Source organism: Bactrocera oleae, chromosome X, assembly GCF_042242935.1.
Source record: "Bactrocera oleae isolate idBacOlea1 chromosome X, idBacOlea1, whole genome shotgun sequence".
Classification (NCBI taxonomy): Eukaryota; Metazoa; Arthropoda; class Insecta; order Diptera; family Tephritidae; genus Bactrocera; species Bactrocera oleae.
This window is the reverse complement of record NC_091541.1, coordinates 13453824-13479752: the sequence shown is the minus strand read 5'-3', so window position 1 is coordinate 13479752 and position 25929 is coordinate 13453824.

The following is a 25929-nucleotide window of genomic DNA, read 5'->3' as shown; positions in this document are numbered from 1 at the left end:
ACATTAATTTTACTGATTTGTGCGAAAGTAAAATTATCATGTTAATGCAGGATTAACACATTAATATAACCGAGAAAATTGTACTTTCTTAGTTTTAGACTTAAAGTCGATTTTCTTGTAAATTGTATGTCAATTGCGGCAGCACTGTACTGCTTAAACCGAAAAACATCAATATTACTGATTTGCGCGGAAGTGAAATTATAATGTTATTGCAGAATTTACATATTCATACTTAAAGTCGATTTTCTTGTAAATTGTATGTCAATTGCGTGAGCACTGTACTGCTTAAACCGAAAAAAATAAATTTTACTGATTTGAGCGAAAGTCAAATTATATTGTTATTGCAGAATTGACATATTCATATAACCGAAAAAATTGCGGTTTCTTAGTTTTAGACTTAAAGTCGATTTGCTTCTAAATTGTATGTTAATTGCGTGAGCACTGTACCGCTTAAACCGAAAAACATGATTTTTACTGATTTGCGCTAAAAGCTAACTTTCATTTAATTTCAGGATTAACATATTCATATAACCGAAAAAATTGCACTTTCTTAGTTTTAGACTTAAAGTCGATTTTCTTGTAAATTGTTAATATTTCAGTTGCATGAGCACTGTACCGCTTAAGCCGAAAAACATTAATTTTACTGATTTGTGCGAAAGTAAAATTATCATGTTAATGCAGGATTAACACATTAATATAACCGAGAAAATTGTACTTTCTTAGTTTTAGACTTAAAGTCGATTTTCTTGTAAACTGTATGTCAATTGCGGCAGCACTGTACTGCTTAAACCGAAAAACATCAATATTACTGATTTGCGCGGAAGTGAAATTATAATGTTATTGCAGAATTTACATATTCATACTTAAAGTCGATTTTCTTGTAAATTGTATGTCAATTGCGTGAGCACTGTACTGCTTCAGCCGAAAAACATCAATATTACTGATTTGCGCGAAAGTTAAATTATAATGTTATTGCAGAATTTACATATTCATATAACCGAAAAAATTGCACTTTCTTTGTTTTAGACTTAAAGTCGATTTTCTTGTAAATTGTATTTCAGTTGCGTGAGTACTGTACCGCTAAAGCTGAAAAACATGATTTTTACTGATTTGAGCGAAAGTCAAATTATATTTTTATTGCAGGATTAACAAATTAATATTACCGAAAAAATTGCACTTTCTTAGCTTTAGACTTAAAGTCGATTTTCGTGTAAATTGTATTTCAGTTACGTGAGCACTGTACCGGTTAAGCCGAAAAACATTAATATTACTGATTTGCGCGAAAGTAAAAATATAATGTTATTACAGAATTTACATATTCATACTTAAAGTCGATTTTCTTGTAAATTGTATGTCAATTGCGTGAGCACTGTACTGCTTAAACCGAAAAAAATAAATTTTACTGATTTGAGCGAAAGTCAAATTATATTGTTATTGCAGAATTGACATATTCATATAACCGAAAAAATTGCAGTTTCTTAGTTTTAGACTTAAAGTCGATTTTCTTGTAAATTGTATTTCAGTTGCGTGAGTACTGTACCGCTAAAGCTGGAAAACATGATTTTTACTGATTTGAGCGAAAGTCAAATTATATTTTTATTGCAGGATTAACAAATTAATATTACCGAAAAAATTGCACTTTCTTAGCTTTAGACTTAAAGTCGATTTTCGTGTAAATTGTATTTCAGTTACGTGAGCACTGTACCGGTTAAGCCGAAAAACATTAATATTACTGATTTGCGCGAAAGTAAAATTATAATGTTATTACAGAATTTACATATTCATACTTAAAGTCGATTTTCTTGTAAATTGTATGTCAATTGCGTGAGCACTGTACTGCTTCAGCCGAAAAACATCAATATTACTGATTTGCGCGAAAGTTAAATTATAATGTTATTGCAGAATTTACATATTCATATAACCGAAAAAATTGCACTTTCTTTGTTTTAGACTTAAAGTCGATTTTCTTGTAAATTGTATTTCAGTTGCGTGAGTACTGTACCGCTAAAGCTGAAAAACATGATTTTTACTGATTTGAGCGAAAGTCAAATTATATTTTTATTGCAGGATTAACAAATTAATATTACCGAAAAAATTGCACTTTCTTAGCTTTAGACTTAAAGTCGATTTTCGTGTAAATTGTATTTCAGTTACGTGAGCACTGTACCGGTTAAGCCGAAAAACATTAATATTACTGATTTGCGCGAAAGTAAAAATATAATGTTATTACAGAATTTACATATTCATACTTAAAGTCGATTTTCTTGTAAATTGTATGTCAATTGCGTGAGCACTGTACTGCTTAAACCGAAAAAAATAAATTTTACTGATTTGAGCGAAAGTCAAATTATATTGTTATTGCAGAATTGACATATTCATATAACCGAAAAAATTGCAGTTTCTTAGTTTTAGACTTAAAGTCGATTTTCTTGTAAATTGTTAATATTTCAGTTGCATGAGCACTGTACCGTTTAAGCCGAAAAACATTAATTTTACTGATTTGTGCGAAAGTAAAATTATCATGTTAATGCAGGATTAACACATTAATATAACCGAGAAAATTGTACTTTCTTAGTTTTAGACTTAAAGTCGATTTTCTTGTAAATTGTAGGTCAATTGCGGCAGCACTGTACTGCTTAAACCGAAAAACATCAATATTACTGATTTGCGCGGAAGTGAAATTATAATGTTATTGCAGAATTTACATATTCATACTTAAAGTCGATTTTCTTGTAAATTGTATGTCAATTGCGTGAGCACTGTACTGCTTAAACCGAAAAAAATAAATTTTACTGATTTGAGCGAAAGTCAAATTATATTGTTATTGCAGAATTGACATATTCATATAACCGAAAAAATTGCAGTTTCTTAGTTTTAGACTTAAAGTCGATTTGCTTCTAAATTGTATGTTAATTGCGTGAGCACTGTACCGCTTAAACCGAAAAACATGAATTTTACTGATTTGCGCTAAAAGCAAACTTTCATTTTATTTCAGGATTAACATATTCATATAACCGAAAAAATTGCACTTTCTTAGTTTTAGACTTAAAGTCGATTTTCTTGTAAATTGTTAATATTTCAGTTGCATGAGCACTGTACCGCTTAAGCCGAAAAACATTAATTTTACTGATTTGTGCGAAAGTAAAATTATCATGTTAATGCAGGATTAACACATTAATATAACCGAGAAAATTGTACTTTCTTAGTTTTAGACTTAAAGTCGATTTTCTTGTAAACTGTATGTCAATTGCGGCAGCACTGTACTGCTTAAACCGAAAAACATCAATATTACTGATTTGCGCGGAAGTGAAATTATAATGTTATTGCAGAATTTACATATTCATACTTAAAGTCGATTTTCTTGTAAATTGTATGTCAATTGCGTGAGCACTGTACTGCTTAAACCGAAAAAAATAAATTTTACTGATTTGAGCGAAAGTCAAATTATATTGTTATTGCAGAATTGACATATTCATATAACCGAAAAAATTGCAGTTTCTTAGTTTTAGACTTAAAGTCGATTTTCTTGTAAATTGTATTTCAGTTGCGTGAGCACTGTACCGTTTAAGCCGAAAAACATGAATTTTACTGATTTGAGCGAAAGTCAAATTATATTGTTATTGCAGGATTAACAAATTAATATTACCGAAAAAGTTGCACTTTCTTAGGTTTAGACTCAAAGTCGATTTTCTTGTAAATTGTATGTTAATCACTTGAGCACTCTACCGCATAAGCCGAAAAACACCAATTTTACTGATTTGCGCGAAAGTAAAATTATAATGTTAATGCAGGATTAACACATTAATATAACCGAAAAAATTCCACTTTCTTAGGTTTAGACTCAAAGTCGATTTCCTTGTAAATTGTATGTTTATCACTTGAGCACTGTACCGCATAAGCCGAAAAACATCAGTTTTACTGATTTGCGCGAAAGTAAAACTATAATGTTATTGCAGGATTAACAACTTAATATTACCGAAAAAGTTGCACTTTCTTAGGTTTAGCCTCAAAGTCGATTTTCTTGTAAATTGTATGTTAATCACTTGAGCACTGTACCGCATAAGCCGAAAAACAACAATTTTACTGATTTGCGCGAAAATAAAATTATATAGCTATTGCAGAATTGACATATTCATATAACCCAAAAAATTGTACTTTCTTAGTTTTAGACTTAAAGTCGATTTTCTTGTAAATTGTATGTCAGTTGCGTGAGCACTGTACTGCTTAAGCCGAAAAACATGAATTTTACTGATTTGAGCGAAAGTCAAATTATATTGTTATTGCAGGATTAACAAATTAATATTACCGAAAAAGTTGCACTTTCTTAGGTTTAGACTCAAAGTCGATTTTCTTGTAAATTGTATGTCAGTTGCGTGAGCACTGTACTGCTTAAGCCGAAAAACATGAAATTTACTGATTTGAGCGAAAGTCAAATTATATTTTTATTGCAGGATTAACAAATCAATATTACCGAAAAATTGCACTTTCTTAGGTTTAGACTCAAAGTCGATTTTCTTGTAAATTGTATGTTAATCACTTGAGCACTCTACCGCATAAGCCGAAAAACACCAATTTTACTGATTTGCGCGAAAGTAAAATTATAATGTTAATGCAGGATTAACACATTAATATAACCGAAAAAATTCCACTTTCTTAGGTTTAGACTCAAAGCCAATTTCCTTGTAATTTGTATGTTAATCACTTGAGCACTGTACCGCATAAGCCGAAAAACATCAGTTTTACTGATTTGCGCGAGAGTAAAACTATAATGTTATTGCAGGATTAACAACTTAATATTACCGAAAAAGTTGCACTTTCTTAGGTTTAGACTCAAAGCCGATTTTCTTGTAAATTGTATGTTAATCACTTGAGCACTGTACCGCATAAGCCGAAAAACAAAAATTTTACTGATTTGCGCGAAAATAAAATTATATAGCTATTGCAGAATTGACATATTCATATAACCGAATAAAATGCACTTTCTTAGCTTTAGACTTAAAGTCGATTTTCTTGTAAATTGTATTTCAGTTGCGTGCGCACTGTACCGCTTAAGCCGAAAAACATGAATTTTACTGATTTGAGCGAAAGTCAAATTATATTGTTATTGCAGGATTAACAAATTAATATTACCGAAAAAGTTACACTTTCTTAGGTTTAGTCTCAAAGTCGATTTTCTTGTAAATTGTATGTCAATTGCGTGCGCACTGTACCGCTTAGGCCGAAAAACATCAATTTTACTGATTTGCGCGAAAGTAAAACTATAATGTTATTACAGGATTAACAACTTAATATTACCGAAAAAGTTGCACTTTCTAGGTTTAGACTCAAAGTCGATTTTCTTGCAAATTGTATGTTAATCACTTGAGCACTGTACCGCATAAGCCGAAAAACATCAATTTTACTGATTTGGGCGAAAGTAAAACTATAATGTTATTGCAGGATTAACAACTTAATATTACCGAAAAAATTGCACTTTCTAAGCTTTAGACTTAAAGTCGATTTTCTTGTAAATTGTATTTCACTTGCGTGAGCACTGTACCGCTTAAGCCGAAAAACATGAATTTTACTGATTTGAGCGAAAGTCAAATTATATTGTTATTGCAGGATTAACAAATTAATATTACCGAAAAAGTTGCACTTTCTTAGGTTTAGACTCAAAGTCGATTTTCTTGTAAATTGTATGTTAATCACTTGAGCACTCTACCGCATAAGCCGAAAAACACCAATTTTACTGATTTGCGCGAAAGTAAAATTATAATGTTAATGCAGGATTAACACATTAATATAACCGAAAAAATTCCACTTTCTTAGGTTTAGACTCAAAGTCGATTTCCTTGTAAATTGTATGTTTATCACTTGAGCACTGTACCGCATAAGCCGAAAAACATCAGTTTTACTGATTTGCGCGAAAGTAAAACTATAATGTTATTGCAGGATTAACAACTTAATATTACCGAAAAAGTTGCACTTTCTTAGCTTTAGACTTAAAGTCGATTTTCGTGTAAATTTTATTTCAGTTACGTGAGCACTGTACTGCTTAAACCGAGAAACATCAATATTACTGATTTGCGCGGAAGTGAAATTATAATGTTATTGCAGAATTTACATATTCATACTTAAAGTCGATTTTCTTGTAAATTGTATGTCAATTGCGTGAGCACTGTACTGCTTAAACCGAAAAAAATAAATTTTACTGATTTGAGCGAAAGTCAAATTATATTGTTATTGCAGAATTGACATATTCATATAACCGAAAAAATTGCAGTTTCTTAGTTTTAGACTTAAAGTCGATTTTCTTGTAAATTGTATTTCAGTTGCGTGAGTACTGTACCGCTAAAGCTGAAAAACATGATTTTTACTGATTTGAGCGAAAGTCAAATTATATTTTTATTGCAGGATTAACAAATTAATATTACCGAAAAAATTGCACTTTCTTAGCTTTAGACTTAAAGTCGATTTTCGTGTAAATTGTATTTCAGTTACGTGAGCACTGTACCGGTTAAGCCGAAAAACATTAATATTACTGATTTGCGCGAAAGTAAAATTATAATGTTATTACAGAATTTACATATTCATACTTAAAGTCGATTTTCTTGTAAATTGTATGTCAATTGCGTGAGCACTGTACTGCTTCAGCCGAAAAACATCAATATTACTGATTTGCGCGAAAGTTAAATTATAATGTTATTGCAGAATTTACATATTCATATAACCGAAAAAATTGCACTTTCTTTGTTTTAGACTTAAAGTCGATTTTCTTGTAAATTGTATTTCAGTTGCGTGAGTACTGTACCGCTAAAGCTGAAAAACATGATTTTTACTGATTTGAGCGAAAGTCAAATTATATTTTTATTGCAGGATTAACAAATTAATATTACCGAAAAAATTGCACTTTCTTAGCTTTAGACTTAAAGTCGATTTTCGTGTAAATTGTATTTCAGTTACGTGAGCACTGTACCGGTTAAGCCGAAAAACATTAATATTACTGATTTGCGCGAAAGTAAAATTATAATGTTATTACAGAATTTACATATTCATACTTAAAGTCGATTTTCTTGTAAATTGTATGTCAATTGCGTGAGCACTGTACTGCTTAAACCGAAAAAAATAAATTTTACTGATTTGAGCGAAAGTCAAATTATATTGTTATTGCAGAATTGACATATTCATATAACCGAAAAAATTGCAGTTTCTTAGTTTTAGACTTAAAGTCGATTTGCTTCTAAATTGTATGTTAATTGCGTGAGCACTGTACCGCTTAAACCGAAAAACATGAATTTTACTGATTTGCGCTAAAAGCAAACTTTCATTTTATTTCAGGATTAACATATTCATATAACCGAAAAAATTGCACTTTCTTAGTTTTAGACTTAAAGTCGATTTTCTTGTAAATTGTTAATATTTCAGTTGCATGAGCACTGTACCGCTTAAGCCGAAAAACATTAATTTTACTGATTTGCGCGAAAGTAAAATTATAATGTTATTACAGAATTTACATATTCATACTTAAAGTCGATTTTCTTGTAAATTGTATGTCAATTGCGTGAGCACTGTACTGCTTCAGCCGAAAAACATCAATATTACTGATTTGCGCGAAAGTTAAATTATAATGTTATTGCAGAATTTACATATTCATATAACCGAAAAAATTGCACTTTCTTTGTTTTAGACTTAAAGTCGATTTTCTTGTAAATTGTATTTCAGTTGCGTGAGTACTGTACCGCTAAAGCTGAAAAACATGATTTTTACTGATTTGAGCGAAAGTCAAATTATATTTTTATTGCAGGATTAACAAATTAATATTACCGAAAAAATTGCACTTTCTTAGCTTTAGACTTAAAGTCGATTTTCGTGTAAATTGTATTTCAGTTACGTGAGCACTGTACCGCTAAAGCTGAAAAACATGATTTTTACTGATTTGAGCGAAAGTCAAATTATATTTTTATTGCAGGATTAACAAATTAATATTACCGAAAAAATTGCACTTTCTTAGCTTTAGACTTAAAGTCGATTTTCGTGTAAATTGTATTTCAGTTACGTGAGCACTGTACCGGTTAAGCCGAAAAACATTAATATTACTGATTTGCGCGAAAGTAAAATTATAATGTTATTACAGAATTTACATATTCATACTTAAAGTCGATTTTCTTGTAAATTGTATGTCAATTGCGTGAGCACTGTACTGCTTAAACCGAAAAAAATAAATTTTACTGATTTGAGCGAAAGTCAAATTATATTGTTATTGCAGAATTGACATATTCATATAACCGAAAAAATTGCAGTTTCTTAGTTTTAGACTTAAAGTCGATTTTCTTGTAAATTGTATTTCAGTTGCGTGAGTACTGTACCGCTAAAGCTGAAAAACATGATTTTTACTGATTTGAGCGAAAGTCAAATTATATTTTTATTGCAGGATTAACAAATTAATATTACCGAAAAAATTGCACTTTCTTTGTTTTAGACTTAAAGTCGATTTTCTTGTAAATTGTATTTCAGTTGCGTGAGTACTGTACCGCTAAAGCTGAAAAACATGATTTTTACTGATTTGAGCGAAAGTCAAATTATATTTTTATTGCAGGATTAACAAATTAATATTACCGAAAAAATTGCACTTTCTTTGTTTTAGACTTAAAGTCGATTTTCTTGTAAATTGTATTTCAGTTGCGTGAGTACTGTACCGCTAAAGCTGAAAAACATGATTTTTACTGATTTGAGCGAAAGTCAAATTATATTTTTATTGCAGGATTAACAAATTAATATTACCGAAAAAATTGCACTTTCTTAGCTTTAGACTTAAAGTCGATTTTCGTGTAAATTGTATTTCAGTTACGTGAGCACTGTACCGGTTAAGCCGAAAAACATTAATATTACTGATTTGCGCGAAAGTAAAATTATAATGTTATTACAGAATTTACATATTCATACTTAAAGTCGATTTTCTTGTAAATTGTATGTCAATTGCGTGAGCACTGTACTGCTTAAACCGAAAAAAATAAATTTTACTGATTTGAGCGAAAGTCAAATTATATTGTTATTGCAGAATTGACATATTCATATAACCGAAAAAATTGCAGTTTCTTAGTTTTAGACTTAAAGTCGATTTTCTTGTAAATTGTATTTCAGTTGCGTGAGTACTGTACCGCTAAAGCTGAAAAACATGATTTTTACTGATTTGAGCGAAAGTAAAATTATCATGTTAATGCAGGATTAACACATTAATATAACCGAGAAAATTGTACTTTCTTAGTTTTAGACTTAAAGTCGATTTTCTTGTAAACTGTATGTCAATTGCGGCAGCACTGTACTGCTTAAACCGAAAAACATCAATATTACTGATTTGCGCGGAAGTGAAATTATAATGTTATTGCAGAATTTACATATTCATACTTAAAGTCGATTTTCTTGTAAATTGTATGTCAATTGCGTGAGCACTGTACTGCTTAAACCGAAAAAAATAAATTTTACTGATTTGAGCGAAAGTCAAATTATATTGTTATTGCAGAATTGACATATTCATATAACCGAAAAAATTGCAGTTTCTTAGTTTTAGACTTAAAGTCGATTTTCTTGTAAATTGTATTTCAGTTGCGTGAGCACTGTACCGTTTAAGCCGAAAAACATGAATTTTACTGATTTGAGCGAAAGTCAAATTATATTGTTATTGCAGGATTAACAAATTAATATTACCGAAAAAGTTGCACTTTCTTAGGTTTAGACTCAAAGTCGATTTTCTTGTAAATTGTATGTTAATCACTTGAGCACTCTACCGCATAAGCCAAAAAACACCAATTTTACTGATTTGCGCGAAAGTAAAATTATAATGTTAATGCAGGATTAACACATTAATATAACCGAAAAAATTCCACTTTCTTAGGTTTAGACTCAAAGTCGATTTCCTTGTAAATTGTATGTTTATCACTTGAGCACTGTACCGCATAAGCCGAAAAACATCAGTTTTACTGATTTGCGCGAAAGTAAAACTATAATGTTATTGCAGGATTAACAACTTAATATTACCGAAAAAGTTGCACTTTCTTAGGTTTAGCCTCAAAGTCGATTTTCTTGTAAATTGTATGTTAATCACTTGAGCACTGTACCGCATAAGCCGAAAAACAACAATTTTACTGATTTGCGCGAAAATAAAATTATATAGCTATTGCAGAATTGACATATTCATATAACCCAAAAAATTGTACTTTCTTAGTTTTAGACTTAAAGTCGATTTTCTTGTAAATTGTATGTCAGTTGCGTGAGCACTGTACTGCTTAAGCCGAAAAACATGAATTTTACTGATTTGAGCGAAAGTCAAATTATATTGTTATTGCAGGATTAACAAATTAATATTACCGAAAAAGTTGCACTTTCTTAGGTTTAGACTCAAAGTCGATTTTCTTGTAAATTGTATGTCAGTTGCGTGAGCACTGTACTGCTTAAGCCGAAAAACATGAAATTTACTGATTTGAGCGAAAGTCAAATTATATTTTTATTGCAGGATTAACAAATCAATATTACCGAAAAATTGCACTTTCTTAGGTTTAGACTCAAATTCGATTTTCTTGTAAATTGTATGTTAATCACTTGAGCACTCTACCGCATAAGCCGAAAAACACCAATTTTACTGATTTGCGCGAAAGTAAAATTATAATGTTAATGCAGGATTAACACATTAATATAACCGAAAAAATTCCACTTTCTTAGGTTTAGACTCAAAGCCGATTTCCTTGTAATTTGTATGTTAATCACTTGAGCACTGTACCGCATAAGCCGAAAAACATCAGTTTTACTGATTTGCGCGAGAGTAAAACTATAATGTTATTGCAGGATTAACAACTTAATATTACCGAAAAAGTTGCACTTTCTTAGGTTTAGACTCAAAGTCGATTTTCTTGTAAATTGTATGTTAATCACTTGAGCACTGTACCGCATAAGCCGAAAAACAACAATTTTACTGATTTGCGCGAAAATAAAATTATATAGCTATTGCAGAATTGACATATTCATATAACCGAATCAAATGCACTTTCTTAGCTTTAGACTTAAAGTCGATTTTCTTGTAAATTGTATTTCAGTTGCGTGCGCACTGTACCGCTTAAGCCGAAAAACATGAATTTTACTGATTTGAGCGAAAGTCAAATTATATTGTTATTGCAGGATTAACAAATTAATATTACCGAAAAAGTTACACTTTCTTAGGTTTAGTCTCAAAGTCGATTTTCTTGTAAATTGTATGTCAATTGCGTGCGCACTGTACCGCTTAGGCCGAAAAACATCAATTTTACTGATTTGCGCGAAAGTAAAACTATAATGTTATTGCAGGATTAACAACTTAATATTACCGAAAAAGTTGCACTTTCTAGGTTTAGACTCAAAGTCGATTTTCTTGCAAATTGTATGTTAATCACTTGAGCACTGTACCGCATAAGCCGAAAAACATCAATTTTACTGATTTGGGCGAAAGTAAAACTATAATGTTATTGCAGGATTAACAACTTAATATTACCGAAAAAATTGCACTTTCTAAGCTTTAGACTTAAAGTCGATTTTCTTGTAAATTGTATTTCACTTGCGTGAGCACTGTACCGCTTAAGCCGAAAAACATGAATTTTACTGATTTGAGCGAAAGTCAAATTATATTGTTATTGCAGGATTAACAAATTAATAGTACCGAAAAAGTTGCACTTTCTTAGGTTTAGACTCAAAGTCGATTTTCTTGTAAATTGTATGTTAATCACTTGAGCACTCTACCGCATAAGCCGAAAAACACCAATTTTACTGATTTGCGCGAAAGTAAAATTATAATGTTAATGCAGGATTAACACATTAATATAACCGAAAAAATTCCACTTTCTTAGGTTTAGACTCAAAGTCGATTTCCTTGTAAATTGTATGTTTATCACTTGAGCACTGTACCGCATAAGCCGAAAAACATCAGTTTTACTGATTTGCGCGAAAGTAAAACTATAATGTTATTGCAGGATTAACAACTTAATATTACCGAAAAAGTTGCACTTTCTTAGGTTTAGCCTCAAAGTCGATTTTCTTGTAAATTGTATGTTAATCACTTGAGCACTGTACCGCATAAGCCGAAAAACAACAATTTTACTGATTTGCGCGAAAATAAAATTATATAGCTATTGCAGAATTGACATATTCATATAACCGAAAAAATTGTACTTTCTTAGTTTTAGACTTAAAGTCGATTTTCTTCTAAATTGTAAGTCAATTGCGTGAGCACTGTACTGCTAAAACCGAAAAACATGAATTTTGCTGATTTGAGCGAAAGTCAAATTATATTGTTATTGCAGGATTAACAAATTAATATTACCGAAAAAGTTGCACTTTCTTAGGTTTAGACTCAAAGTCGATTTTCTTGTAAATTGTATGTCAGTTGCGTGAGCACTGTACTGCTTAAGCCGAAAAACATGAATGTTACTGATTTGCGCGAAAGTAAAATTATAATGTTAATGCAGGATTAACACATTAATATAACCGAAAAAATTCCACTTTCTTAGGTTTAGACTCAAAGTCGATTTCCTTGTAAATTGTATGTTTATCACTTGAGCACTGTACCGCATAAGCCGAAAATCAACAATTTTACTGATTTGCGCGAAAATAAAATTATATAGCTATTGCAGAATTGACATATTCATATAACCGAAAAAATTGTACTTTCTTAGTTTTAGACTTAAAGTCGATTTGCTGCTAAATTGTATGTTAATTGCGTGAGCACTGTATCGCTTAAACCGAAAAACATGAATTTTACTGATTTGAGCGAAAGTCAAATTATATTGTTATTGCAGGATTAACAAATTAATATTACCGAAAAAGTTGCACTTTCCTAATTTAGACTTAAAGTCGATTTTCTTCTAAATTCTAAAAAAATTGCACTTTCTTATGACATATAACCGAAAAAATTGCACTTTCTTAGCTTTAGACTTAAAGTCGATTTTCGTGTAAATTGTATTTCAGTTACGTGAGCACTGTACCGTTTAAGCCGAAAAACATGAATTTTACTGATTTGAGCGAAAGTCAAATTATATTGTTATTGCAGGATTAACAAATTAATATTACCGAAAAAGTTGCACTTTCTTAGGTTTAGACTCAAAGTCGATTTTCTTGTAAATTGTATGTTAATCACTTGAGCACTCTACCGCATAAGCCGAAAAACACCAATTTTACTGATTTGCGCGAAAGTAAAATTATAATGTTAATGCAGGATTAACACATTAATATAACCGAAAAAATTCCACTTTCTTAGGTTTAGACTCCAAGTCGATTTCCTTGTAAATTGTATGTTTATCACTTGAGCACTGTACCGCATAAGCCGAAAAACATCAGTTTTACTGATTTGCGCGAAAGTAAAACTATAATGTTATTGCAGGATTAACAACTTAATATTACCGAAAAAGTTGCACTTTCTTAGGTTTAGCCTCAAAGTCGATTTTCTTGTAAATTGTATGTTAATCACTTGAGCACTGTACCGCATAAGCCGAAAAACAACAATTTTACTGATTTGCGCGAAAATAAAATTATATAGCTATTGCAGAATTGACATATTCATATAACCCAAAAAATTGTACTTTCTTAGTTTTAGACTTAAAGTCGATTTTCTTGTAAATTGTATGTCAGTTGCGTGAGCACTGTACTGCTTAAGCCGAAAAACATGAATTTTACTGATTTGAGCGAAAGTCAAATTATATTGTTATTGCAGGATTAACAAATTAATATTACCGAAAAAGTTGCACTTTCTTAGGTTTAGACTCAAAGTCGATTTTCTTGTAAATTGTATGTCAGTTGCGTGAGCACTGTACTGCTTAAGCCGAAAAACATGAAATTTACTGATTTGAGCGAAAGTCAAATTATATTTTTATTGCAGGATTAACAAATCAATATTACCGAAAAATTGCACTTTCTTAGGTTTAGACTCAAAGTCGATTTTCTTGTAAATTGTATGTTAATCACTTGAGCACTCTACCGCATAAGCCGAAAAACACCAATTTTACTGATTTGCGCGAAAGTAAAATTATAATGTTAATGCAGGATTAACACATTAATATAACCGAAAAAATTCCACTTTCTTAGGTTTAGACTCAAAGCCGAGTTCCTTGTAAATTGTAAGTTAATCACTTGAGCACTGTACCGCATAAGCCGAAAAACATCAGTTTTACTGATTCGCGCGAGAGTAAAACTATAATGTTATTGCAGGATTAACAACTTAATATTACCGAAAAAGTTGCACTTTCTTAGGTTTAGACTCAAAGTCGATTTTCTTGTAAATTGTATGTTAATCACTTGAGCACTGTACCGCATAAGCCGAAAAACAACAATTTTACTGATTTGCGCGAAAATAAAATTATATAGCTATTGCAGAATTGACATATTCATATAACCGAAAAAATTGTACTTTCTTAGTTTTAGACTTAAAGTCGATTTTCTTCTAAATTGTAAGTCAATTGCGTGAGCACTGTACTGCTAAAACCGAAAAACATGAATTTTGCTGATTTGAGCGAAAGTCAAATTATATTGTTATTGCAGGATTAACAAATTAATATTACCGAAAAAGTTGCACTTTCTTAGGTTTAGACTCAAAGTCGATTTTCTTGTAAATTGTATGTCAGTTGCGTGAGCACTGTACTGCTTAAGCCGAAAAACATGAATGTTACTGATTTGCGCGAAAGTAAAATTATAATGTTAATGCAGGATTAACACATTAATATAACCGAAAAAATTCCACTTTCTTAGGTTTAGACTCAAAGTCGATTTCCTTGTAAATTGTATGTTTATCACTTGAGCACTGTACCGCATAAGCCGAAAATCAACAATTTTACTGATTTGCGCGAAAATAAAATTATATAGCTATTGCAGAATTGACATATTCATATAACCGAAAAAATTGTACTTTCTTAGTTTTAGACTTAAAGTCGATTTGCTGCTAAATTGTATGTTAATTGCGTGAGCACTGTATCGCTTAAACCGAAAAACATGAATTTTACTGATTTGAGCGAAAGTCAAATTATATTGTTATTGCAGGATTAACAAATTAATATTACCGAAAAAGTTGCACTTTCCTAATTTAGACTTAAAGTCGATTTTCTTCTAAATTCTAAAAAAATTGCACTTTCTTATGACATATAACCGAAAAAATTGCACTTTCTTAGCTTTAGACTTAAAGTCGATTTTCGTGTAAATTGTATTTCAGTTACGTGAGCACTGTACCGTTTAAGCCGAAAAACATGAATTTTACTGATTTGAGCGAAAGTCAAATTATATTGTTATTGCAGGATTAACAAATTAATATTACCGAAAAAGTTGCACTTTCTTAGGTTTAGACTCAAAGTCGATTTTCTTGTAAATTGTATGTTAATCACTTGAGCACTCTACCGCATAAGCCGAAAAACACCAATTTTACTGATTTGCGCGAAAGTAAAATTATAATGTTAATGCAGGATTAACACATTAATATAACCGAAAAAATTCCACTTTCTTAGGTTTAGACTCCAAGTCGATTTCCTTGTAAATTGTATGTTTATCACTTGAGCACTGTACCGCATAAGCCGAAAAACATCAGTTTTACTGATTTGCGCGAAAGTAAAACTATAATGTTATTGCAGGATTAACAACTTAATATTACCGAAAAAGTTGCACTTTCTTAGGTTTAGCCTCAAAGTCGATTTTCTTGTAAATTGTATGTTAATCACTTGAGCACTGTACCGCATAAGCCGAAAAACAACAATTTTACTGATTTGCGCGAAAATAAAATTATATAGCTATTGCAGAATTGACATATTCATATAACCCAAAAAATTGTACTTTCTTAGTTTTAGACTTAAAGTCGATTTTCTTGTAAATTGTATGTCAGTTGCGTGAGCACTGTACTGCTTAAGCCGAAAAACATGAATTTTACTGATTTGAGCGAAAGTCAAATTATATTGTTATTGCAGGATTAACAAATTAATATTACCGAAAAAGTTGCACTTTCTTAGGTTTAGACTCAAAGTCGATTTTCTTGTAAATTGTATGTCAGTTGCGTGAGCACTGTACTGCTTAAGCCGAAAAACATGAAATTTACTGATTTGAGCGAAAGTCAAATTATATTTTTATTGCAGGATTAACAAATCAATATTACCGAAAAATTGCACTTTCTTAGGTTTAGACTCAAAGTCGATTTTCTTGTAAATTGTATGTTAATCACTTGAGCACTCTACCGCATAAGCCGAAAAACACCAATTTTACTGATTTGCGCGAAAGTAAAATTATAATGTTAATGCAGGATTAACACATTAATATAACCGAAAAAATTCCACTTTCTTAGGTTTAGACTCAAAGCCGAGTTCCTTGTAAATTGTAAGTTAATCACTTGAGCACTGTACCGCATAAGCCGAAAAACATCAGTTTTACTGATTCGCGCGAGAGTAAAACTATAATGTTATTGCAGGATTAACAACTTAATATTACCGAAAAAGTTGCACTTTCTTAGGTTTAGACTCAAAGTCGATTTTCTTGTAAATTGTATGTTAATCACTTGAGCACTATACCGCATAAGCCGAAAAACAACAATTTTACTGATTTGCGCGAAAATAAAATTATATAGCTATTGCAGAATTGACATATTCATATAACCGAATAAAATGCACTTTCTTAGCTTTAGACTTAAAGTCGATTTTCTTGTAAATTGTATTTCAGTTGCGTGCGCACTGTACCGCTTAAGCCGAAAAACATGAATTTTACTGATTTGAGCGAAAGTCAAATTATATTGTTATTGCAGGATTAACAAATTAATATTACCGAAAAAGTTACACTTTCTTAGGTTTAGTCTCAAAGTCGATTTTCTTGTAAATTGTATGTCAATTGCGTGCGCACTGTACCGCTTAGGCCGAAAAACATCAATTTTACTGATTTGCGCGAAAGTAAAACTATAATGTTATTGCAGGATTAACAACTTAATATTACCGAAAAAGTTGCACTTTCTTAGGTTTAGACTCAAAGTCGATTTTCTTGCAAATTGTATGTTAATCACTTGAGCACTGTACCGCATAAGCCGAAAAACATCAATTTTACTGATTTGGGCGAAAGTAAAACTATAATGTTATTGCAGGATTAACAACTTAATATTACCGAAAAAATTGCACTTTCTAAGCTTTAGACTTAAAGTCGATTTTCTTGTAAATTGTATTTCACTGTACCGCTTAAGCCGAAAAACATGAATTTTACTGATTTGAGCGAAAGTCAAATTATATTGTTATTGCAGGATTAACAAATTAATATTACCGAAAAAGTTGCACTTTCTTAGGTTTAGACTCAAAGTCGATTTTCTTGTAAATTGTATGTTAATCACTTGAGCACTCTACCGCATAAGCCGAAAAACACCAATTTTACTGATTTGCGCGAAAGTAAAATTATAATGTTAATGCAGGATTAACACATTAATATAACCGAAAAAATTCCACTTTCTTAGGTTTAGACTCAAAGTCGATTTCCTTGTAAATTGTATGTTAATCACTTGAGCACTGTACCGCATAAGCCGAAAAACATCAGTTTTACTGATTTGCGCGAAAGTAAAACTATAATGTTATTGCAGGATTAACAACTTAATATTACCGAAAAAGTTGCACTTTCTTAGGTTTAGCCTCAAAGTCGATTTTCTTGTAAATTGTATGTTAATCACTTGAGCACTGTACCGAATAAGCCGAAAAACAACAATTTTACTGATTTGCGCGAAAATAAAATTATATAGCTATTGCAGAATTGACATATTCATATAACCGAAAAAATTGTACTTTCTTAGTTTTAGACTTAAAGTCGATTTTCTTCTAAATTGTAAGTCAATTGCGTGAGCACTGTACTGCTAAAACCGAAAAACATGAATTTTGCTGATTTGAGCGAAAGTCAAATTATATTGTTATTGCAGGATTAACAAATTAATATTACCGAAAAAGTTGCACTTTCTTAGGTTTAGACTCAAAGTCGATTTTCTTGTAAATTGTATGTCAGTTGCGTGAGCACTGTACTGCTTAAGCCGAAAAACATGAATGTTACTGATTTGCGCGAAAGTAAAATTATAATGTTAATGCAGGATTAACACATTAATATAACCGAAAAAATTCCACTTTCTTAGGTTTAGACTCAAAGTCGATTTCCTTGTAAATTGTATGTTTATCACTTGAGCACTGTACCGCATAAGCCGAAAAACAACAATTTTACTGATTTGCGCGAAAATAAAATTATATAGCTATTGCAGAATTGACATATTCATATAACCGAAAAAATTGTACTTTCTTAGTTTTAGACTTAAAGTCGATTTGCTGCTAAATTGTATGTTAATTGCGTGAGCACTGTATCGCTTAAACCGAAAAACATGAATTTTACTGATTTGAGCGAAAGTCAAATTATATTGTTATTGCAGGATTAACAAATTAATATTACCGAAAAAGGTGCACTTTCTTAATTTAGACTTAAAGTCGATTTTCTTCTAAATTCTAAAAAAATTGCACTTTCTTATGACATATAACCGAAAAAATTGCACTTTCTTAGCTTTAGACTTAAAGTCGATTTTCGTGTAAATTGTATTTCAGTTACGTGAGCACTGTACCGTTTAAGCCGAAAAACATGAATTTTACTGATTTGAGCGAAAGTCAAATTATATTGTTATTGCAGGATTAACAAATTAATATTACCGAAAAAGTTGCACTTTCTTAGGTTTAGACTCAAAGTCGATTTTCTTGTAAATTGTATGTTAATCACTTGAGCACTCTACCGCATAAGCCGAAAAACACCAATTTTACTGATTTGCGCGAAAGTAAAATTATAATGTTAATGCAGGATTAACACATTAATATAACCGAAAAAATTCCACTTTCTTAGGTTTAGACTCAAAGTCGATTTCCTTGTAAATTGTATGTTAATCACTTGAGCACTGTACCGCATAAGCCGAAAAACATCAGTTTTACTGATTTGCGCGAAAGTAAAACTATAATGTTATTGCAGGATTAACAACTTAATATTACCGAAAAAGTTGCACTTTCTTAGGTTTAGCCTCAAAGTCGATTTCCTTGTAAATTGTATGTTAATCGCTTGAGCACTGTACCGCATAAGCCGAAAAACAACAATTTTACTGATTTGCGCGAAAATAAAATTATATAGCTATTGCAGAATTGACATATTCATATAACCGAAAAAATTGTACTTTATTAGTTTTAGACTTAAAGTCGATTTTCTTCTAAATTGTATGTCTATTGCGTGAGCACTGTACCGCTTAACAAATTAATATAACCGAAAAAATTGCACTTTTTTAGGTTTAGACTCAAAGTCGATTTTCTTGTAAATTGTATGTCAATTGCGGCAGCACTGTACTGCTTCAGCCGAAAAACATCAATATTACTGATTTGCGCGAAAGTAAAATTATAATGTTATTGCAGAATTTACATATTCATATAACCGAAAAAATTGCACTTTCTTTGTTTTAGACTTAAAGTCGATTTTCTTGTAAATTGTATTTCAGTTGCGTGAGCATTGTACCGCGTAAGCCGAAAAACATTTATTTTACTGATTTGAGCGAAGGTCAAATTATATTGCTTTTGCAGGATTAACAAATTAATATTACCGAAAAAGTTGCACTTTCTTAGGTTTAGACTTAAAGTCGATTTTCTTGTAAATTGTATGTCAATTGCGGCAGCACTGTACTGCTTAAGCCGAAAAACATTAATATTACTGATTTGCACGAAAGTAAAATTATAATGTTATTGCAGAAGTTACATCTTCATATAACCGAAAAATTGCACTTTCTTAGCTTTAGACTTAAAGTCGATTTTCTTGTAAATTGTATTTCAGTTGCGTGAGCACTGTACCGCTTAAGTTGAAAAACATTTATTTTACTGATTTGAGCGAAGGTCAAATTATATTGCTTCTGCAGGATTAACAAATTAATATTACCGAAAAAGTTGCACTTTCTTAGGTTTAGACTTAAAGTCGATTTTCTTGTAAATTGTATGTCAATTGCGGCAGCACTGTACTGCTTAAGCCGAAAAACATTAATATTACTGATTTGCACGAAAGTAAAATTATAATGTTATTGCAGAATTAACATATTCATATAACCGAAAAAATTGTACTTTCTTAGTTTTAGACTTAAAGTCGATTTGCTTCTAAATTGTATCAATATTACTGATTTGCGCGGAAGTGAAATTATAATGTTATTGCAGAATTTACATATTCATACTTAAAGTCGATTTTCTTGTAAATTGTATGTCAATTGCGTGAGCACTGTACCGCTTAAACCGAAAAACATGAATTTTACTGATTTGAGCGAAAGTCAAATTATATTGTTATTGCAGAATTGACATATTCATATAACCGAAAAAATTGCACTTTCTTAGTTTTAGACTTAAAGTCGATTTTCTTGTAAATTGTATTTCAGTTGCGTGAGCACTGTACCGCTTAAGTTGAAAAACATTTATTTTACTGATTTGAGCGAAGGTCAAATTATATTGCTTCTGCAGGATTAACAAATTAATATTACCGAAAAAGTTGCACTTTCTTAGGTTTAGACTTAAAGTCGATTTTCTTGTAAATTGTATGTCAATTGCGGCAGCACTGTACTGCTTAAGCCGAAAAACATTAATATTACTGATTTGCACGAAAGTAAAATTATAATGTTATTGCAGAATTTACATCTTCATATAACCGAAAAATTTGTACTTTCTTAGTTTTAGACTTAAAGTCGATTTGCTTCTAAATTGTATGTTAATTGTGTGAGCACTGTACCGCTTAAACCGAAAAACATGAATTTTACTGATTTGAGCGAAAGTCAAATTATATTGTTATTGCAGAATTTACATATTCATATAACCGAAAAAATTGCACTTTTTTAGGTTTAGACTCAAAGTCGATTTTCTTGTAAATTGTATGTCAATTGCGGCAGCACTGTACTGCTTCAGCCGAAAAACATCAATATTACTGATTTGCGCGAAAGTAAAATTATAATGTTATTGCAGAATTTACATATTCATATAACCGAAAAAATTGTACTTTATTAGTTTTAGACTTAAAGTCGATTTTCTTCTAAATTGTATGTCTATTGCGTGAGCACTGTACCGCTTAACAAATTAATATAACCGAAAAAATTCCACTTTTTTAGGTTTAGACTCAAAGTCGATTTTCTTGTAAATTGTATGTCAATTGCGTGAGCACTGTACCGCTTAAACCGAAAAACATGAATTTTACTGATTTGAGCGAAAGTCAAATTATATTGTTATTGCAGAATTGACATATTCATATAACCGAAAAAATTGAACTTTCTTAGTTTTAGACTTAAAGTCGATTTTCTTGTAAATTGTATTTCAGTTGCGTGAGCACTGTACCGCTTAAGCCGAAAAACATTTATTTTACTGATTTGAGCGAAGGTCAAATTATATTGCTTCTGCAGGATTAACAAATTAATATTACCGAAAAAGTTGCACTTTCTTAGGTTTAGACTTAAAGTCGATTTTCTTGTAAATTGTATGTCAATTGCGGCAGCACTGTACTGCTTAAGCCGAAAAACATTAATATTACTGATTTGCACGAAAGTAAAATTATAATGTTATTGCAGAATTTACATATTCATATAACCGAAAAATTTGTACTTTCTTAGTTTTAGACTTAAAGTCGATTTGCTTCTAAATTGTATGTTAATTGCGTGAGCACTGTACCGCTTAAACCGAAAAACATGAATTTTACTGATTTGAGCGAAAGTCACATTATATTGTTATTGCAGGATTAACAAATTCGATTTTCTTGTAAATTATATGTCAGTTGCGTGAGCTCTGTACTGCTTAAGCCGAAAAACATGAATTTTACTGATTTGAGCGAAAGTCAAATTATATTTTTATTGCAGGATTAACAAATTAATATAACCGAAAAAATTGCACTTTTTTAGGTTTAGACTCAAAGTCGATTTTCTTGTAAATTGTATGTCAATTGCGGCAGCACTGTACTGCTTCAGCCGAAAAACATCAATATTACTGATTTGCGCGAAAGTAAAATTATAATGTTATTGCAGAATTTACATATTCATATAACCGAAAAAATTGTACTTTATTAGTTTTAGACTTAAAGTCGATTTTCTTCTAAATTGTATGTCTATTGCGTGAGCACTGTACCGCTTAACAAATTAATATAACCGAAAAAATTGCACTTTTTTAGGTTTAGACTCAAAGTCGATTTTCTTGTAAATTGTATGTCAATTGCGGCAGCACTGTACTGCTTCAGCCGAAAAACATCAATATTACTGATTTGCGCGAAAGTAAAATTATAATGTTATTGCAGAATTTACATATTCATATAACCGAAAAAATTGCACTTTCTTTGTTTTAGACTTAAAGTCGATTTTCTTGTAAATTGTATTTCAGTTGCGTGAGCATTGTACCGCGTAAGCCGAAAAACATTTATTTTACTGATTTGAGCGAAGGTCAAATTATATTGCTTTTGCAGGATTAACAAATTAATATTACCGAAAAAGTTGCACTTTCTTAGGTTTAGACTTAAAGTCGATTTTCTTGTAAATTGTATGTCAATTGCCGCAGCACTGTACTGCTTAAGCCGAAAAACATTAATATTACTGATTTGCACGAAAGTAAAATTATAATGTTATTGCAGAAGTTACATCTTCATATAACCGAAAAATTGCACTTTCTTAGCTTTAGACTTAAAGTCGATTTTCTTGTAAATTGTATTTCAGTTGCGTGAGCACTGTACCGCTTAAGTTGAAAAACATTTATTTTACTGATTTGAGCGAAGGTCAAATTATATTGCTTCTGCAGGATTAACAAATTAATATTACCGAAAAAGTTGCACTTTCTTAGGTTTAGACTTAAAGTCGATTTTCTTGTAAATTGTATGTCAATTGCGGCAGCACTGTACTGCTTAAGCCGAAAAACATTAATATTACTGATTTGCACGAAAGTAAAATTATAATGTTATTGCAGAATTAACATATTCATATAACCGAAAAAATTGTACTTTCTTAGTTTTAGACTTAAAGTCGATTTGCTTCTAAATTGTATCAATATTACTGATTTGCGCGGAAGTGAAATTATAATGTTATTGCAGAATTTACATATTCATACTTAAAGTCGATTTTCTTGTAAATTGTATGTCAATTGCGTGAGCACTGTACCGCTTAAACCGAAAAACATGAATTTTACTGATTTGAGCGAAAGTCAAATTATATTGTTATTGCAGAATTGACATATTCATATAACCCAAAAAATTGCACTTTCTTAGTTTTAGACTTAAAGTCGATTTTCTTGTAAATTGTATTTCAGTTGCGTGAGCACTGTACCGCTTAAGTTGAAAAACATTTATTTTACTGATTTGAGCGAAGGTCAAATTATATTGCTTCTGCAGGATTAACAAATTAATATTACCGAAAAAGTTGCACTTTCTTAGGTTTAGACTTAAAGTCGATTTTCTTGTAAATTGTATGTCAATTGCGGCAGCACTGTACTGCTTAAGCCGAAAAACATTAATATTACTGATTTGCACGAAAGTAAAATTATAATGTTATTGCAGAATTTACATCTTCATATAACCGAAAAATTTGTACTTTCTTAGTTTTAGACTTAAAGTCGATTTGCTTCTAAATTGTATGTTAATTGTGTGAGCACTGTACCGCTTAAACCGAAAAACATGAATTTTACTGATTTGAGCGAAAGTCAAATTATATTGTTATTGCAGAATTTACATATTCATATAACCGAAAAAATTGCACTTTTTTAGGTTTAGACTCAAAGTCGATTTTCTTGTAAATTGTATGTCAATTGCGGCAGCACTGTACTGCTTCAGCCGAAAAACATCAATATTACTGATTTGCGCGAAAGTAAAATTATAATGTTATTGCAGAATTTACATATTCATATAACCGAAAAAATTGTACTTTATTAGTTTTAGACTTAAAGTCGATTTTCTTCTAAATTGTATGTCTATTGCGTGAGCACTGTACCGCTTAACAAATTAATATAACCGAAAAAATTCCACTTTTTTAGGTTTAGACTCAAAGTCGATTTTCTTGTAAATTGTATGTCAATTGCGTGAGCACTGTACCGCTTAAACCGAAAAACATGAATTTTACTGATTTGAGCGAAAGTCAAATTATATTGTTATTGCAGAATTGACATATTCATATAACCGAAAAAATTGAACTTTCTTAGTTTTAGACTTAAAGTCGATTTTCTTGTAAATTGTATTTCAGTTGCGTGAGCACTGTACCGCTTAAGCCGAAAAACATTTATTTTACTGATTTGAGCGAAGGTCAAATTATATTGCTTCTGCAGGATTAACAAATTAATATTACCGAAAAAGTTGCACTTTCTTAGGTTTAGACTTAAAGTCGATTTTCTTGTAAATTGTATGTCAATTGCGGCAGCACTGTACTGCTTAAGCCGAAAAACATTAATATTACTGATTTGCACGAAAGTAAAATTATAATGTTATTGCAGAATTTACATATTCATATAACCGAAAAATTTGTACTTTCTTAGTTTTAGACTTAAAGTCGATTTGCTTCTAAATTGTATGTTAATTGCGTGAGCACTGTACCGCTTAAACCGAAAAACATGAATTTTACTGATTTGAGCGAAAGTCACATTATATTGTTATTGCAGGATTAACAAATTCGATTTTCTTGTAAATTATATGTCAGTTGCGTGAGCTCTGTACTGCTTAAGCCGAAAAACATGAATTTTACTGATTTGAGCGAAAGTCAAATTATATTTTTATTGCAGGATTAACAAATTAATATAACCGAAAAAATTGCACTTTTTTAGGTTTAGACTCAAAGTCGATTTTCTTGTAAATTGTATGTCAATTGCGGCAGCACTGTACTGCTTCAGCCGAAAAACATCAATATTACTGATTTGCGCGAAAGTAAAATTATAATGTTATTGCAGAATTTACATATTCATATAACCGAAAAAATTGTACTTTATTAGTTTTAGACTTAAAGTCGATTTTCTTCTAAATTGTATGTCTATTGCGTGAGCACTGTACCGCTTAACAAATTAATATAACCGAAAAAATTGCACTTTTTTAGGTTTAGACTCAAAGTCGATTTTCTTGTAAATTGTATGTCAATTGCGGCAGCACTGTACTGCTTCAGCCGAAAAACATCAATATTACTGATTTGCGCGAAAGTAAAATTATAATGTTATTGCAGAATTTACATATTCATATAACCGAAAAAATTGCACTTTCTTTGTTTTAGACTTAAAGTCGATTTTCTTGTAAATTGTATTTCAGTTGCGTGAGCATTGTACCGCTTAAGCCGAAAAACATTTATTTTACTGATTTGAGCGAAGGTCAAATTATATTGCTTTTGCAGGATTAACAAATTAATATTACCGAAAAAGTTGCACTTTCTTAGGTTTAGACTTAAAGTCGATTTTCTTGTAAATTGTATGTCAATTGCGGCAGCACTGTACTGCTTAAGCCGAAAAACATTAATATTACTGATTTGCGCGAAAGTAAAATTATAATGTTATTGCAGAATTAACATATTCATATAACCGAAAAAATTGTACTTTCTTAGTTTTAGACTTAAAGTCGATTTGCTTCTAAATTGTATCAATATTACTGATTTGCGCGGAAGTGAAATTATAATGTTATTGCAGAATTTACATATTCATACTTAAAGTCGATTTTCTTGTAAATTGCATGTCAATTGCGTGAGCACTGTACCGCTTAAACCGAAAAACATGAATTTTACTGATTTGAGCGAAAGTCAAATTATATTGTTATTGCAGAATTGACATATTCATATAACCGAAAAAATTGCACTTTCTTAGTTTTAGACTTAAAGTCGATTTTCTTGTAAATTGTATTTCAGTTGCGTGAGCACTGTACTGCTTAAGCCGAAAAACATTAATATTACTGATTTGCACGAAAGTAAAATTATAA